The sequence below is a fragment of the Carya illinoinensis genome, chromosome 9 (genome assembly GCF_018687715.1).
Source record: "Carya illinoinensis cultivar Pawnee chromosome 9, C.illinoinensisPawnee_v1, whole genome shotgun sequence".
NCBI lineage: Eukaryota > Viridiplantae > Streptophyta > Magnoliopsida > Fagales > Juglandaceae > Carya > Carya illinoinensis.
This window is the reverse complement of record NC_056760.1, coordinates 28740833-28755747: the sequence shown is the minus strand read 5'-3', so window position 1 is coordinate 28755747 and position 14915 is coordinate 28740833.

Genomic DNA, 14915 nt, shown 5'->3' with positions numbered 1-14915 from the left:
AAGGTTGCAATTGATTGATATCGTCTTCTTTATTGATGATCATGGGTGTCGTTGCGGAATTTTGATTTAGTTAAGGTAGCTAGAGATAATTGAGGAAATAGGAGTGATAGTTCATGATTAGGTGTGCTGATTTTGAGTAATTAGTGATGACTTAAAATTTCGAGAATGTGCTTGTAATTAGAGAGTAATATTTTGTTTGGGCAAATTATGTTTATAGATGGTTTATTTTAGAAGTGACTATTAGGTTACCAAGATATAATATACAATGAAAGTTTTGATGATATAGCATGAAGGTTGATTGAGGTTAATACAATTCATTCTAAGAAGTAATAATTTTTAGAATTTTCTTGGGTGTGGTTTTGAAGTTCTTGACGATATGGTGATTCCGGTTTACGTGGCTACTTTAGGAGTTCTAGACGTGATGCGTCGCTGGGAGACTAGAACGAATATGATGGAATTGCTTTAGGAGTATAATTGGAGAGATCTTTAATCATAATTGTGTGGAAACGGCTGATGGTATGATTTTCTCAAGTATATTCTGAGTTGCGTAGTGTATCCTACTTGGCGCTGATATTGATCTCACAAATTTCGAGGACGAAATTTATTTTAAGGGGGGGAGGATGTGACACCCCGTTTTTACGTGTATTTTCACTGAAGGGTTGTTTTTAATTTAATTAATATATTAGTTTATTCATTTTAAATTAATGTGTTTTAAATTGGTTTTTAATTTATTTGATGTTGTGTTTATTTTATTTAGTCGTTTTACGGTTTTTAAAATCATTTTCGGCGGATCAGTTTTGGTTTCCGGAGTGAGGATTGGACCTCATTTCTTTTCCCTCATCTTTTCTTTTTCTTTTCTCTTTTTCCTTTTTCTTTTTCCTTTTCCTTCTTTTTCTTTCTTTTTCTTTTTTTCTTCTTCTTTCTTCTTCCTCCTCTCCCGCGTACGCTCATCAGCCCATTTTCTCTCATTTCGTCGCCGCCCCTTTGACCGGCCGGTTCTCCGCCGTCCGGCCACCGTTTGATGCACCGTCACCACCATTCTCTTCCCCTTCCACCATAGATCATCCCCACCAATTTTCAGAGCCATCGGACCAGCCGTTTGCTTTCGAGAGCCGCCGGAAGTCGCTGCACCTGCTCTGTTTTCACCCCTGTCGCCGGAATCTTCTTCAGCCCAGACCGCCGCCGTCCGGCCACCGTTTGGCTCGCCGCCGGTCTTGTTCGAACCCCCTCCCTCCGGCGCACCTTCCCACCAAATATCTTCCCCATCCGGCCAGCCGTTAGCCACCTAGAGCCATTTCTTTCCCCACGGTTTTTGGCTCGATCCGCCGCCGTCGCTCCACCTCCGGCCACCATTTCTTCACCACTTCATCACCGACTCCTTGCCGTCCTAACCCACCTATTTCCGGCCTCCAACGACCACCGGAACAGCTCCTACGAGCTTGCTTCCCGATTTGAGTTTTCTGGCCTATTTCCGGCGTTTTCGCCGCCACCCACGGCTAACCACCACTTCCAAAAGCTTCACAATCATCCCTAGACCATTCCCTATCAATCCTAAGCCCTGGTTTGTCCCCGTTCAAAAATGGATAATTTATTACCCACGGACACAGTGTAAATTACACTGTTACGTTGCTTTTCCTCCGCCGTTTGCAACGCCGCGAGCTTTCTAAAAATACCGTATAGCGCTGTAAGTATTTTCCAAACCCTATTTTCAGATTTTAATATATATTGCTCATTCAATTGATTTATTTATTTAATTATTTATTTAATTGTTTGTTGTTGGTTGTTGATTCCGGACTGAGTCCGAGGAGTTTCGGGGGTCGGATGGATTGAGGACGGAGTGTTTGTTTGGTTGGTTGTTATTGGTTGTTTCGATTGGGCCGTGTGGTGTGCGTTGCATTTTATTTGTGTGCGTTGCATATCGCGTGCATGTGCATCATGTTTATCGGCGTTTTGGCGTTTGGGTGCGTGTGTCTCACGAGCCCAAGCCGTGATGGGTTATTATCACGGTGGAGCTCCTCTGGTCACTCGGGAGCGGTCAATACTGAGTGACATCCCCTGAGTAGTCGTCTGGGCGCTGACGAGTTCGGTACTAGAGGATGGGTCTGGCCCGGTACGTGTTGAGCACGAGTCCAGGCATCGCTCTATTCACCGATTCTGAGGCCCTGCGCGATGACGGAGTAGTATTAGAGGATGGGTCTGGCCCGGTACGTGCTGAGCACGAGTCCAGGCATCGCTCTACTCACTGACTCCGGGAGCGGAAATTAGAGGATGGGTCTGGCCCGGTACGTGCTGAGCACGAGTCCAGGCATCGCTCTATTCACCGATCCCGTGGCCCTTCGCTGGCGAGGGCTAGAGGATGGCCCGGCCCGGTACGTGCATGGCACGAGTCTGGGCATCGCTCGTTTAGGTGTCGCACGCGTAGCCGTTCTCTACGGTGTGGCACTGAGCCAGGGTGTGCGGATGATCCCTAGGGGAGATCATGGTGCATACGGAGCGGGTTGTGGTATGGTTTTTCAGTTATGATCCATTTTCTGGGAAAAATGGTGGTTTGGGCCATTATCTGGGATAATGGCGAGGTGTGGCTTTATGGAGGTTGGTGGGCCTTTTGGGTTTTGGCGTGCGTGTTAAAATATATGTGTTGCGGGGCATGTGTTTGTTTGATCTTGCATTCTTGTTGTTTGGATTATATGTATTTTCATCTGGTAGTGTTTGGGTCATACTTACCTGCGGAACCTTTTTGGTTCCGTAGCTTTTGGTGCAGAGTTCGAGGACGAGGAAGAGGAGGCTGAGCCCGAGGATGCGGCTCCGCCTGGTTGCTGATGCGATGTTTATATTTGTTTTATATCTGTATTTGAGGTTTTTGTAATATTTTATTTAAGTATGTTTTAAACAGTTTGTATTACATTAAGAAAAATTCTGGTACTTATTTATTGACTTGCTTCTCGCTGCGTTTGTCTTGTGCACTTTGTCGCTCTTGCACACACTTGGCACACGTCGTTAGGATGGTGGTCCGGGTTGTCACCATCCGGACGTCTCGATTTCCCCGTGTTCGGGCGTGGGGTTTTGGGGGCGTCACAGAATGTAGCATAATTATAATATTTTAATGTGCTATAAAAATATTATAATTGTGGATAATTATTTATATTAAATATTTAGTTGTTTTAAAATATTAAGTGGTTTAACTTTACCTTGAAAACTCTTATTTAATTTAAATGGTTTTATACTCTTTGAGTAATTAACGATACTTTATCATTTTAAATAATGATGAAGAAATATTATTTTATAAACTTTAGTCTATAAAATAATATTCTATCTTAATTCCTCTCAGTATTTTATCTAAGTGTTTTACGCGTTTTCAAATTAGTGTTTAAACTCATTGTTAGATCGTTTTGAGGATCCCGAAGTGTAGGACTGGGATTAAATACCTAGGCCCCTCTCTTTTCTTCCTCACTTTTCTCTTTTTCCTTTTCTTCTTTCTCTCTCTTCTCTTTCTTCCCATGCACGTCCAGCCCGTGCCTTTGGTTTCTCCACCGTACGTGAGCTTCAAGTCTTCCAGCCGGTGCCACCTTCAACCGCCGTGCCCCACCTCCCACATCGGCATGATCCTCCCCCACTGGCGAGCACTATTGCACCAGTGGTGAGCTACACCGGCTACCTCTTCTCTCTCTTTCTTCCTCCAAGCAAATGGGTCTTCAAGCCTTTTCCTCCACCTAGAGCCACCATACACGGCCAAAGCAATCACCAAGCACCACCAATGGATTCACCACGTCATGGGCTTCCTCTCCATGTCTTTCTTTTCCTCCAACTCTCTCTTTCTCTTCGATGGGTCTCCATAGCTAGAGATTCGGTTGCACCACCGTATGCTGTCGTACATGGCTACACACGATGTTTCACCACCACCACCTTGTTTCTCTCATCATCACGACCTTCTCCAACAAATTTCATGGCCAACAGAGCTGTACACAGTTCTCACTCTCCCTCACTCTCCAAGGCCAAGTTGTACTTCAAGTGGCCGATCCACTGCTGTGAGCCACCGTATGGCCACCACCTCGCCACCACGGCTCCACCACATCTTCCTCTACCTTTCCCTAGCTTTCCATGAAGTTCTATGGCCTTCCTCCACCTGAAGCAAACTCCCACCATTTCGAATGTACTGTTTACGGCGTGATGCCGCCGTGCTCCGCCACCTTTGACCACCACGAGGCCACCTTGAGCCTTTCCATGGCCATGCCTGGCTATCCTCAAGCCCAAACTGCTACTTTACGTGGTGGACAGTCACCGTATGCGGTGTTACCGCCACGTACGCTCCTCTGATGCTTGATCGTGACGAGCAGCGAGCGACGCATGGGTTATCCCATCGATGGTATAATCCTCTATCCCTAGTTATTACATTTAAAGTAGTTGATGGGTTAGACTGTAAACTGTGTAGTTAGTATTTGTGGAGTTCGCTGCGTAGTCGTGAAGTGAAGTGTAGTTGTGAAGTGTTGGGCTTGATTGTATAGTATTGTGGACTATGCTGTGAAGTTTGGGCATGAGATGGATGTCGTAGTTGTGATATGACGTGATGTGTGAATAGAGTATGGGTGGAACGTACTCTGTATAGTGTAGCGAAGCGCCATGTGACATGCATTGTAGTGACGTGTGGCGTAGAATGTAAGGGGTGCGCGTGGAGCGGACTCTGTGTTGTATGGTGATGCACCGTGTGATGTGCATCATGATAACAAGTGTTGAAGCGGAAGGAGTACGCATGACGCATACTCCATGTCGTGTAGCGATGCACCGTGAGACGTGTATCGTAGTGATGTTTGTCGTAGTGTGGATGGGAGAGAGTTCACGTGAGTGTACTCTATGCTAGGTCGTGATACACCAGATGGCGTGTCACGAAGGGTTGGATGGCGTAGCAGAGAGGTGTGGAGTGTATGGTGCAGCGTCAGGAAATTGTATGATAGTGTCCCGAAGCAATGGTGATGTGGCTGTAGTCCAAGGCAACGAGTGTTGCCTTGAGGCTGACTTGTGGCCGAAAGTAAGTGTGAAGTGGTGAAAAGTATCAGAGCGTGCAGCGGAAGCACGATGGACATTGTGCTATTATTAGGGAATATTTCTCGAGCTGCATAATGTGACAGAGGTGTATTTATGAATGCAATCCTCTTATTAAGTGGCCGGAACTGTGTAACAGTGTCCCGAAACAGTAGTGATATGGCATGTAGTCTGAGGTGACAGGTGTCACCTTGTGGCTGACTATGGCTAAGAGTATATGGAAGTGGTGGAAAAGTATCAGAGCGTGCAGCGGAAGCATGATGGGCATCGTGACGTGACTTGGGATTTGTCTCGAGCTGCGTGAAGTGACAAAGGTGCATTTGTGGATGCAATCCTCTCCTATCAAGTGTTGGGATGAACTTGTACAAGGCCGAGAAGTAGGAAGAGTCCTATCGATCGGGTCTGAGCAAGTTGGTATTGGAGTATGGAGCTTGTTTATACAAGCGGGCATTCATTGGAATTATAAGTTGTTCTTAGGTGATAAAAGGGGATGAGATACAGGTGTCTCTGGCGAGACACGTGTACCAGACAGGTTTACCATATGTAATGGGTAATCTATCTTGATCATGGTTACATGGTGTTTAGCCCCAGAGTTGGCTTGAATTCATGTAGCCTGAGTGGATGGGAATGAAGATTTCGTATGGGTTAGGATACGTGAAGGTAGTGACGAGTATATAGTCTAAGGTTGGGACGCATGACTCTGTCGATCGGAATCATGCATCGGATCGTGAAAATAGAAGAACGAGACGGAGGTCTTAGTGTCTTAACCCTAAGGTGAATCATGGAGGTTCACTTTAAGGAGTAAGACCCCGAAGGTTTTAGTATAGTAAATGGTACGTAAGAGCCCAGTGATGGACAGAGAGTGTTCCAAGTGAGGCATAGTTCTGTTTTTAGAATAGTTCCTTATGCATTAGATAGATGATGATGTAAGATTATGTGTATGCATGTAGGTTGCCATCTAACACGCACACGAATGGACTGCATGGATTGAGTATGGCATGAAGTCTAGGTAAGTATTATGTTCATACTCTTCTAGAGTTTTCTTTATAGAAATGAAGAAGAAGAGGACGAAAGCTTTTCTCAAAAAGGAAAACGAAACCTTTTCTCCACGAATACACGTTTTATGAAAGAAGAAGAATGAAACGTAAGTTTTCAAGTATAAGTATGTAGCAGCCTCCTTTGGCGGCCCCTTTTTACGTACTTAAAGTATGTACGTGTATGCATGTGAATGGATGCAATAAGTAGTACGTATTGTATGTATGTTCACGAAAAAGAAACAAAATGAAGCTTTAAAAGACGTAAGAACTGTTAAGGAATGTACAGACCGAAACTGAAAAGAAAAGAAAGCAAACAAAATTTTTAAATAACTCTCTCTCTCCTGAAAATGACTCTTTCTAAACAACTTTTCTTAAAAGAAAAGAAAGTAAACTATTTTCTTTCTCTTAAAAGAAGAGAAAACTTCTTCTAAAATGACTTTTACAAAATAAAGGCATTTTCTTAATTAAAACTTTTATGAACCGAAAGAAATGAAGAACCGTAAGAACCGTAAGAAATGTAAGAACTGTAAGGACTGAAATGAAAGAATGGACTGTAAAGGAAAGGAAAGGACTGTAAAGGAATGAACGGACTGAATGTATGATGTATGAAAATACGTAAGGGCCACATGAACTAGAATGGAAATGGTACCAAATAAAGGGACTAGACGGGGCAGATTGCAATGCCGGGTAAGTAGTACTGGTAGTGTACCCATGCTGCACCCTAACGGAATGGATTCCCAACCCGTGGCCACAAGCAAAATCAAGTCCAAAAGACCGCTAACCCCAACACCCAGGGCGTAACAGTATGCAATGGCAAATGAAAGTGATAAGAATGAACGGATGCATGTTAAGAAAGAATGCATATATGTATGGATGAACAGAATGCATGAATGTACGTAAGTAAGAAAAGATGAACGCATGAATGTATGTATGTACTAATGAATGTACGTGAAAAGATAAATGCATGAAAAGATTCTCTAAGAAATGAAAGCAGTAATGCGTGGGGAACTGTTTTAAAGAAGAAAGCACGGTTTAAAGAAAAACCCACCTCGCAACGTTTTAAAATGAAAAGAAAGAAGTATGCATCCTATGTAAGATAAGTATGTATGGAATGATAAATGCATGACTGAAAATCTATGTTATTATATTTTAACTGTATAAAGTAATGCTTACGAGTCATCGACTCATTTTAGTTTTTATGTGTGCCTTCCCAGGCACAAGATGAGCATGACAGGTCAGGACGGGCACAGCCTAAAGGGAAGAGCACGAAGGCCTAGGCAAGATGTTTTATATTGGAAACCTTAATTATGAAATGTAATGTTTTCCGCTGAAATCTTTAATTAAGAAAAATGAATTTTATTTATGACATGGAGTCTTTTGTATCCTGGCATGAATGAAAAAGAATTTTAAAAGGAATAGTAATTCCAGTCGATTTTTATCAAAATCGAACTGAAAAGGTCCCACCATAAGGACGGGTGTTAAACATCGTCAGTTCTTAATTTCTTAATTTTTCTGCCAACTTGATTTTCAACTAGTGTTTTCCATTCTTTGAATTTAGCAAAAGTGTCACTTTTATTTTTTTAGAATATATATCCACACCTTCCTAGATTAATCATCAATAATGGTTAGAAAATACCTGGCACCTCTATGTGAGTTTACAATTGCTGGTCCCCATAGATCTGAGTGTATGTAGTCTAGGGTTCGCTTGGTTTTGTGAGTTGCTTTGCTAAAGCTCACTCTTGTAGACTTCCCAAGTACACAGTCCTCACAAAAGGAGAGTTCCACAAGTTTTACTTTCCCCAACAGGCCTTGTTTTTCAAGTTCAAGTAACCCCTGCTGACTTATATGGCCTAGTCTTCTGTGCCATGAGAGAACCTTGTTTTCCTCTCTGTGTTGGGCAGGAGATGCCTCACCAATCACTGTCTTACCTATTAGTGTGTAGAGTCCATTTTTCATCACCCCTTCCATCACTACCAGTGCCCCCTCGAGACATTAAGAGTCTTAGATTCTGATCTGAAAGTGCAACCAGATTGATCTAGCATTCCTAAATAGATTAAGTTCCTCTTCAACTCAGGTATGTATCTTACTTCCTTAAGTAATCTCTCCATAGTATCATGCATCTTCAATCTTATTGAACCAATTCTCAGAATTTTACAAGATTTATTGTTTCCTAGAATTACACGACCCCCATCTAAATTTGTAAAAGTTTCAAACCAAGACCTCGAGGGGCACATGTGAAATGAGCACTCTAAGTCTATTATCCATTCTTTTCCAGAATCCACCTTTGAGATATTTAGGACTTCTGCACTATCATAACCATCTAGAACCACAGCTACCCTGCCCTCCTCCTTTGATTTATTCCCCCCTTGATGTTTCTTCTCAGGATAATCTTTCTTGAAGTGTCCTTCTTTGTGACAAATAAAACATTTTAGTTGCTTACCTTTAGATTTGGATCTTGGTTTGCTATTCTTTCCTTTTTGACTTGGTTTATCAGACCTACCCCTTATATTCAAACCTTCCCCAATTTTTGTTTTGACCTCAGCCTTATTTTGCAACTCTCTTGAGTGCAAAACAGATTGTACTTCTTCTAATGACAAGATATATCTACCATACATCATGGTTTCCTTAAGGTTTGCATAAGAAGAATCTAAAGAGGTCAACAATAGAATAGTTTGATCCTCATCCTCGATCTTTATGTTTATGTTTGCAAGATCCAAGATAATCTTGTTAAATTCATCAAGATGTTCTTCCATAGACATACCTGGAGTCATTTTGAAAGTGTAGAGCTTAGTCTTCTTATGGAGTTGATTGGCCAAAGATTTTGTCATATACAGACTCTCCAATTTAAGCCGAACTCCTGCTAGTGTCTTCTTTGGCAACTTCCCTCAATACTTTGTCACTAAGGAAAAGGATGATAGTACTAAGCTCTGCTAGACTTGTATTTTTTTCTACATCAGGTAAAGAACTCAGATTCTTTTTACCAAGAAGTGCATCTTGGAGTCCCTGTTGAACCAATAGTGCTTTCATCTTAATCCTCCACAAATCAAACTTGGTTGTCCCCATCGAAACCTGGCTATTGATGCCACTTGTTGTAATTCTTTTCACTAACTTATGTATCAACCAGAATTGCTATGCCAAACTTTGAAGAACTTCACAGAAAATTAAAGAACATAAAAGAACAATAAATAACGAAGGAAAAACACAAGAGATTACATGGTTCGATCATAATGATCTATATCCATGACAGGAATAGTTAGGAGCATTCTTTATTGCAGAAAATGATGTACAGCTTTTGAGTTTTCAAGATAACAACTCAGTGATCCTTTCCCTTTACATTCAAAGCCTCTCTCACTCGTGTTTTCTCTCTATTTCTCTCCTGTATATCTTGCTGAGTGAATATTACATTGATCAATGAGATACACCAACCCGCCTTATATGGTATTACATAAAATGACCATGCAATCCCTCTGTTTCTTGAGTCTTGATGTGCTGCAGTCTTGATATCATTTTTATTAAGTGTTAGGATCTGGTTGCCACCTTATTTAATAGATATTGATCTACGCAATGATACATTGCATGTTTTTCAATCTTATTAAATAGACAATGCATATGTGAAAGCAATAGATCCAAGACACAAGATAGAAGCACATCAATATCAATGGATAATCAATTCGAGGGCAATTATTGAAATAGGTAATTGTTATATAGGTAACTATTATATACATTTAGATACTTTTGTTTCCTTATGAACTAACAACAAACATTTTGATGAAATAGAAATTTTAGTTGTTGCAATCCAAATGATGCCAATAAGAGAAGTCAACACTATCCATAGAAAGACAACAATTCAAGATATACAAGTTATTGATGAAAGGTTTAAACACATCCCCAATTACATTTATAGTATTTTTATTTAATACATTATAATACTTTTATTATTATAAATTTCATTTTATTTCCAACTTGTATAGCCTGAAGCCTTTGCATTTAACAATGTGGGCTCTATTTGTTCATGATGACTATCAACAAATTTCAAATATTATTGTAGCAAAACCAATAATTCTTGGAACACGAATTAAAGTTGGTTTTTATAATGGTATTTCTCATTGAAAATAATATTCTTCTTAATTATTTATCATATATTTATATATTTGCTATTTGCTAACATACATTTATAATGTAGGTCTTTCTCTATCATCAAAACCAACAAATCATCATCGGCCATCTTCTAGCACCTGCAGTTTCATTATGTACATTGTAAATCATTTGTTTAAAAGAATTTCTTTCAGTAATTAATTTTATAAAATCTAAATTATTTATTGCTTCATTCATTATAACATAATATCATATACCTTTAGCATATATTATTGCTTTTTTTACTACTTAAGTCGCTTTAATTATTAATCAAACTTTTTAGGGCAACACAAAATGATGTATTATTAAAAGAAATCATTGCCAAGAATTTAGATACATCAAAAGGATCAACTTCAACCAGTGTCATGCAGACAATAACAAAAATTTCTGAGATTGTTGAGATTATTGATTCCACAGAACCAACGGAGGTATAACTTTCTTTTCTAAAACTAAATTATTTCTTTCGATTTAAATTTACTTTACTGCTACATTCATATTATACATTTATTTCTCATTTTTTTAATGCGGAAACCAACATTCACAATTAAAGGAAAATTTTTATACTCGACTTACATCAGTCATTCTGTTACATGTCTTGTGCAATTGTAATAAAGCAACTGGATATGATTATAATGAAAAATTCTTGTACTATAATTATAAAGATATGAGCATCGGACAGCCACAATTAGCATTTTATCTCATCATTTTAAATGATCATTTTTTGCATGATAAATATAACATAGTAATTATAAAAATTACGCAATATTAATATTCTCATTAATTATAATTGTCGAGTGTATCTGGAAATAGAGGAGATACTGAATGCATAGCAGTTGTTGTTTTTGGGCTGATGACAGAAGAAATATTGAATTCTATAGCTATTAATCTCTTCAAACACACGTGAGGTAAAATATATGTTTATAAATTTATTCAAAAAAACTTATTGCATTATGTTTTATATTTTTTCATTATTACAGGAGCACCTACCATATTTAGCAAACATTACAAATATAGTTTCAGAAAATGAATGGATTATACACTTGTGTGCAGAAATGAATCAACATGGACAATTACATCTAAATAAGCTCAACCTACTCTTTGCCAAATCTATAAATCAAACTACATCATAAACACTCTAAATCTCTTCTTGTTAAACTTCTTACTGTTGTAATTATATGCTTACATAGGATGCTGACTTGTATGTAAAATTTATGTTTATTTCTTCACTTTTAAGTTCATGTAAACTCCTCATTGTTGTAATTATATATTTAAATAAGACGCTGATTTGTATGTAAAGTTTATGTTTATTTTCTTTATTTCTATCATCATCTGGGCATATGTGCAGCACACATTGCCTGTTAGGTACCTTGGTCTAGTTCCTAAATATTAAGGTCCACAAGCTTGCCTTGTTATGGTGATGACCGATTGTGCCTAGCCAACTTGCTTGGCTTTGAACTTGCATGGCAATGGAGGGTCCCTAGGTTGATGAAGGTTTAGTGTTTGAGTGACGAAAGTGATGATGATGATGTAGTAGTAGTAGTAGGGTAATCTAAGTGATGATTTGGTGTGTTTTATGCAATGTGAAATGGCTTGATGGTTGCCCTTGATGTTGGTGCCACTTAGATGATGAATAGGATTGGTATGGTGAAGTGAGGCTAGGGTTTGAATGAGGGATGAATAGTGCTACGAATTTTAGAGGAAGTGTTTTGGGTAGTCTAGGGTTTTGGCTAGGTCAAAGATGGAATGAATCTTAGGTTTGGTGATGTGTAGGATGAAATCCAAAAGTATAGGAAGTAGTTTGAGGTTTGAGGGAATTTGGCTAAGGTAAGAAGAGATACCTTTAGGGTTTAAGGGGGTTTAGGAAAGATCCTAAGATTTAGGAATTTGAGGCTAGGGTTAGGGTTTCATAAAATATAGGAAATCCTTATGGGAATTAGGGTTTTTGACAAGGATTGTTGGAGGCAATAGATCTAAGATAGATCTAGGGTTTTATGGCTTTATAGAATAGATCTATGATGGAATATGGATTTATGGAGGCTTATGAAGTGTTTGGTAGGTAGTAAGTGTAGGCCTGTGCAGAAAAGGGCTTGGCCCGATTAATCCGATAGATCCGATATGGGCCCAACCGACTAAAGTCGGGTTCAGCGGGTCAAACCCTTTACGGGTTTATTACACATCGAAACCGACCAACCCGTCGAAACCTTCCCCATTTCTTCCTCATCCTCAAACCCTGGCATCTCTAGAAATCAGCCCATAATCTCCTACGCCGGCCACACCCCTGGACATCAAGAGCTGCTGGAGCATCTGGATGATTTTAGAATTTCAGAAAAAATAAACGAGCGAGGGTTCCCTGTACAGGATTTTAAAGGAAAAGTTCCAACAGGAAGATTCAGTAATGGAAAGGTTCCCTCAGACAGTCGTCGGCCACAGTTTCTTCTATCTCAGTAATTTCGTACACCGTCAAAGCTGTTGATCTCAACGATTTCAGAATTTTAGGAAAAAAAAAAACCCACCAGTTTCAGCCCTTCTTCCCACAAGAGAAAACCCACTGTTTCAGCCTCTCTCTCTCTCTCTCTCTCTCCATAAACGCAAATTTTGTCGCCTCACCCATACTCCCCTCTCGATTTTCTCTAGATTCGAAAACAACATCTACTTGTTTTGAGCTTCAAGAGCGTAACGAAATGGTGCTGGTGGGTCTTGTAATCTGGCGGTGGCATGAAGCTAAAGAAATGCGATCTTGACATCATTTTCCATGGGAGCAGGACCAGTTCTTGCCGGTTGAGAAAGTGAGCCAGATCATGAAAAAGGTGCTGCTGGCGAACACGAAGATCTCAAAGGACGCCAAGGAGACGGTGCAAGAGTGTGTTTGGTTTGTTGATGGAATCGGAGTGGTTGTGAGAAATGGAATCAGAGAGAAATCTGGTTGAAACCCTTGGGTCTGCAAATGAAGTTGAAGGATCCAAACTCAGAAGAGCAATGGGTTCAAATAGACTCAAAAATACACGGGTCAGATTGGATCAAATTGGCGCGCCATTTCCTGCGGGTCGGGTCGGTCCGAGCCCAAATCTGATTCGGTTGGGTCGGTGTGCAGGCCTAAGTAAGTGTATGGAAAGTATATGAATGTATATGAAATTGTAGATCTAGGCTAGGGCATGTGAGAATTATAGATATGGATGTGAAAATGTGTTGGGCGAGATTTATGATTGAGAGATGGGAATTTGGCCTTGGAAAGATGGAGGCTTAGGATATGTTTGATATACGAGAAAATGCAATAAAATATATGAACAAACTAGAAAATATAAGAACATAAATGTATTTTTGGATTTTTGACAAGAGAATGGAAATATGCAAAAGATTGATAAATAGATTATATAAAGATAGAATGGAAACTAGACAAGAGATTGATAAAAAAAATCAACACCTATTCACGAATTGCAAGATGATGAAACAAATATAGATAAATGGACAACACCTATTCAAGAATTGCAAGGTGTTAATCCTCTCATTGGGATTCACGAATTGCACCCAAAAGAGCCCAAATGCACAAGCACCGAAAATGTTCACAAGAACTGTTGAACCCAAGATTTCAAGTTTTGTGTAATTATATATTTACACATGGATTTTGATGATAACAAATGAATTCAAAGAATAAAGAAGTCTCAATCTCAAGTTGTCTACACAATGGAGTCAAGCACATCAAGGAAACAAGCATGAGCAAGAAGGGAACAAGTTCACATTAAAATTATAGAGTAATGTTGTAAATCTCTTCAAAATTCGAAATTAGGATTAATGCTCAAAATTAATATTTTATCATAAAACATTAAAATACATTTTCCACATGTGCATGAATTTTTTTGAAAATTAAATTTGAAAATTTTGAAAGATGATTAATTGTCATCTTTTGCATGTGCATGCCTTGATTAAAGGGTTGAACTTTGAAAATATTAAAGATGATTGATTGTCATCTTTTGCATGTGCATGCCTTGATTAAAGGGTTGAACTTTGAAAATATTAAAAGATGATTGATTATCATCTTTCACATGTGCATGTTTTATTTGAATTTTTTCAAAAGTGATTGATGCTTTTTTAGACTTATACAAAAAGTAAAAGATTAGGTTTGAATTTTTTGAAAATGAAAGTGTGCTCATTTTGTCATATGCCAAAAGTAAAAGATTAGGTTTGATTTTTTTGAAAAAGTGAATGATGTTGTCTTTGACAATTGAAAAAGAAGAACATTTTATTTGAATTCTTTGAAAAAGTGAATGATGTTGTCTTTGACAATTGAAAAAGAATAACCTTTTATTTGAATTTTTTGAAAAAGTGAATGATGTTGTCTTTGACATGTGAATCTTTTTAAATTTAAATATGAAGTCTCATATGCCTATAAATAGATCATTTGAGAGCTTCACATACACAACACCAAGAGCATACAACATTCATTCAAAGCTTTCATTCTCTCTTCTCTAAACATTGAGCCTTAATCCTTATTCATTTTGAGAGATATAGTTTGCGCTGTATTGTTCTTATTTCACTCGTTGAGGAGTGTTTTCTGATAACCTACCCACTATCAGCTTTTGTATCAGAAAAAGGGTGTGTATAACCCTTGTGTGTGTAGAAAGTATTCTACATGGGGAATAGTTGAATCACCACGTGTAAGGTGATTGCAAGTGTAGAGGGTGTTCTACACGGATCCTTTGTAGCGGTGTT